Source organism: Lepus europaeus, chromosome 14 (genome assembly GCF_033115175.1).
Source record: "Lepus europaeus isolate LE1 chromosome 14, mLepTim1.pri, whole genome shotgun sequence".
Lineage (NCBI taxonomy): Eukaryota > Metazoa > Chordata > Mammalia > Lagomorpha > Leporidae > Lepus > Lepus europaeus.
Genome location: NC_084840.1, coordinates 84,461,226 through 84,465,203, shown reverse-complemented (window position 1 = coordinate 84,465,203; position 3,978 = coordinate 84,461,226). Strand labels below are relative to the sequence as shown.

At 43.6% G+C, this 3,978-nt stretch overlaps 1 pseudogene; it reads left to right on the top strand.

Moving 5' to 3' along the window:
- Positions 1–534: 534 nt before the first annotated feature.
- On the top strand, positions 535–939 carry LOC133773903 (AP-2 complex subunit sigma-like; annotated as a pseudogene).
- The last annotated feature ends 3,039 nt before the right edge of the window (positions 940–3,978 follow it).

The window sequence follows — 3,978 nt, the reverse complement described above, 5'->3', positions numbered from 1 at the left end:
ATGGCCCTAAACTCCAGGTTTTACATGGCACATGTATGCATGGTTCTTAATTATAAAATGAATGCATGCATATATTCTCTATGAAGAGAACCAAACAAACAAAAGAAAGCACAGAAAACATGATGTGATCACATAACATTCCTCACTACCATTTCCAGAAGTAAGCCTGGTTCACTCTCTGGTGCATGTCCTTAGTGTCATTTTCTATACATTCTTATTTTTATGTGAATACACATAATCATGTAATTTCTAAACATACATGGATTTTAAGACTCTTTATATCACATATCTTTTTTGTTATCAGAGTGATTGTCACTCTCTGTCTTTTAATAATAAGATTTCTCAATAATCCAAGGATTTTTGGCAGCCACAAGACAGAAGTTCATGTGTAACTCAAACGTTATTTTAAAGAAATCTATGCTAAGGTTGGTGCTATGGCATAGCAGGTAAAGCCTCTGTCTGCAATGTCGATATTCCATATGGGCACCGGTTCGAGTCCCAGATTCTCCACCACCGATCTAGCTCTTTGCTACGGCCCAGTCAGGGGTCGCCATGATCCGCTTCATCCTCATCCAGAACCAGGCGGGCAAGACGCGCCTGGCCAAGTGGTACATGCAGTTCGACGACGAGAAGTAGAAGCTGATGGAAGAGGTGCAGGCCGTGGTCACCGTGCGCGACGCCAAGCACACCAACTTCCTGGGGTTCCGCAAGTTCAAGATCATCTACCGGCGCTACGCCGGCCTCTACGGCATCTGCGAGGACGTCCACAACAACCTGGCCTACCTGGCGGCCATCCACAACTGCGTGGAGGTCTTAAAGGAGCATATCCATAACGTCTGTGACCTGGACCTGGTGTTCAACTTCTGCATGGTGGTGGGCGAGATCCGCCAGCCTAGCCAGACCAAGGTGCTGAAGCAGCTGCTGATGCTGCTGGAGTGAGGCGCCGCCCCCAGGCGCCTGGAGGAAGGGGCCCAGCAGGGTCTGCCCCGCCCCCAGGAGTGAACCAGCAGATGGAAGATCTCTCTCTCTCTCTCTCTCTCTCTCTTGCTCTCACTCTCTGCCTCTCTGTAACTCTGCCTTTCAATAAATCTTAGAAAAAAAAAAGAAATTATGCTAATTAATATCAAAATTAAAGAAACTATTACTAATTAAAACCAACTTATAACCTTCCTTGGGTATCTGTATAAAAGAGAATTTTTAATTTATAATTTTTAAAGATGTACTTATTTGAGAAGCAGTGTTACAGACAGAGGGAAAATAGAGAGAGAGGTCCTCCACCCACAGTTTCACTCCCCAAATGGCCAAAACAGCCAGGAGCCAGGAGCCAGGAGCTGCTTCTGAGTATCCCATGTGGGTGCAGGACCCAAGCACTTGGGACATCTTGCACTGCTTTCCCAGGCCATTAGCAGAGAGCTGGATTAGAAGAGGAGCAGCTGAGACATGAACCAGCTCCCATATGGGATACTAGCACCACAAGCAGAGGCTTAACCTACAATGCCACAGCCCTGGACCCCTAATTTATAATTTTAAGCCATGTCTCCACGTGTTCAACCTTATAAGTTACAGTCTGCGTGGTAACAAGTACCTACCTAGGAGTTTTCTCAAATCAGATTCTTGTTTATGTGTTTTTATATTTGCATTTATATTTTGCCAGATTCTTGGATAATTATTGATTTTCTTTTAACCAGGTATGTATTTCTTCAAAACACATTTAGTGGGCACTTGCTCTAAAACAATCATATATTTTCTGAGAAACAACATTTCCTGCATCCATCCAAAAATATGTTATGACAATGTAGATTGTTCCCACTTAGAAAGCAGCAATATGTGAAGGCACCATAAAAAAAAGTGTTACTTCCTACTTCCCACTTAATACAAATTATACACACATATGTTGTTCAAGATGGGCCAATTTAAAATAAAGCCAAATTTAGAAGCATTTAGACATATGGTTTTCTCCCTTTTGTTTCAAGAATAAATGACAATATTTAAGCTTGCATACAAATATGCTTGTATATATATATGTCAATTAATCTGGAAACATAATGTATAGTTGTAAACCATTTCTCAGTCTGAATGTTAAAAGAAATCTATTAGAATAAGGTTTCTAATGTACCATTCACTGCATCTGGTGTGGACAGATCTAATGTCTACTTAACCCATCACTAAAAAGCAACCACAGAGGGAAGGAGTATGAAAAGGAGTCACAATTGCAGATGACAGCTATAATTATTTTTTTCCTTTTCCAGGTTTCTAATTTAGTGCTTTTTCCTCAAGAAATATTTACATACCTTGATTAGAGCAGAAAAATAACATTTGAATTTATTTTCCAGAATGCCGTAACAGAATACCACAAATTGAGTGGCTTAAGCAACAGGAATTTATTTTCTCACAGTTCTGGAGCTGGAAGTCCATGACCAAAGTATTCACAGGTGTGGATTTGGTGCAGCAGTTAAATTGCTGCTTGGGGTGCTCATTTTCCAAATCAGAATGAGCTCTGCTGTTGATTCCTGCTTCCTGCAGTGGCACACTCTGGGGGCAGCTGGTGATGGCTCAAATGCTACGTCTCTGCCACCCACGTGGGAGAGGTGAATTGAGCTCTCTGCTCGGGACGTAGACCTGGCTCGGCTACAGCTTTTGCAGGCACTGAGGGACTGAATCAGGGCATGGAAATCTCTGTCTACTTTCCTTTCAAAGAAGTGAAAAACAAAAATACAAAGGAAGTGTTGGCATGTTTGGTTTCTAATGAGAGACCTTTCCCTGGATTTCATATAGCTTCTCTGTCACTGTGCCCTCATATCGTCTTCTCTGTGTGTGCACACCCCTGGGGTCTCTCCGTGCATCCAAATAATCTCCTCTTATAAGGATACCAGTAAGAAGTAGGGGTCACCCTAATTATCTATTTTTTGTAATTATCCCTTTGAAGCTCCTATCTCCAAATACAGTCACTTTTAGAGATACTAGGGCTTAGGACTTCAACATATGAGCTTGGGGCGATAGAATTCAGCCCATAGCAGAATATAATTTGTATTGTAATTTTGGGTTGCTTGATGTTTCAAAGATAGCTTCGACATTTTTTCAGAATTCTATATTTTCTTTTTTTTTTTTTTTTTTTTTTTTGGACAGGCAGAGTGGACAGTAGAGGGAGACAGAGAGAAAGGTCTGCCTAGAATTCTATATTTTCTTGGCCTGCGCCGTGGCTTAATAGGCTAATCCTTCGCCTTGCGGTGCCGGCACACAGGGTTCTAGTCCTGGTTGGGGCACCGGATTCTGTTCTGGTTGCCCCTCTTCCAGGCCAGCTCTGTGCTATGGCCCGGGAAGGCAGTGGAGGATGGCCCAAGTGCTTGGGCCCTGCACCCGCATGGGAGACCAGAAGAAGCACCTGGCTCCTAGCTTCGGATCAGCACTATGAGCCGGCCGCAGCGGCCATTGGAGGGTGAACCAATGGCAAAAAGGAAGACCTTTCTCTCTGTCTCTCTCTCTCTCACTATCCACTCTGCCTGTCAAAAAAAAAAAAATCAAAAAAAAAGAACTCTATATTTTCTTGTAAATGAGTTGCAATTGTCTTTCTATCAAAGATGCATTTTTTTTCCTTCAATAATATACAGAAGAAATGTTATGTGACTGTTGGGGATGAATCATAAGAGATGGCAGAACACCTGCTTCAAATCATAGGAATGGGGGCCGGCACTGTGGCGCAGTGGGTTAATGCTCTGGCTTGAAGCACTTTCATCTCATATGGGCTCTGGTTCGGGACCCGGCTGCTCCACTTCCTGTCCAGCTCTCTGCTGTGGTCCTGGAGAGCAGTGGAAGATGGCCAAACTCCTTGGGCCCCTGCACCCACATGGGAGACCTGGAAGAAGCTCCTGGCTCCTGGCTTCAGATCGGCACAGCTCCAGCTGTTGTGGCCATCTGGGGAGTGAACCATCAGATGGAAGACCTCTCTCTCTCTCTCTTTCTCTCTCTCTCTCTCTCTCT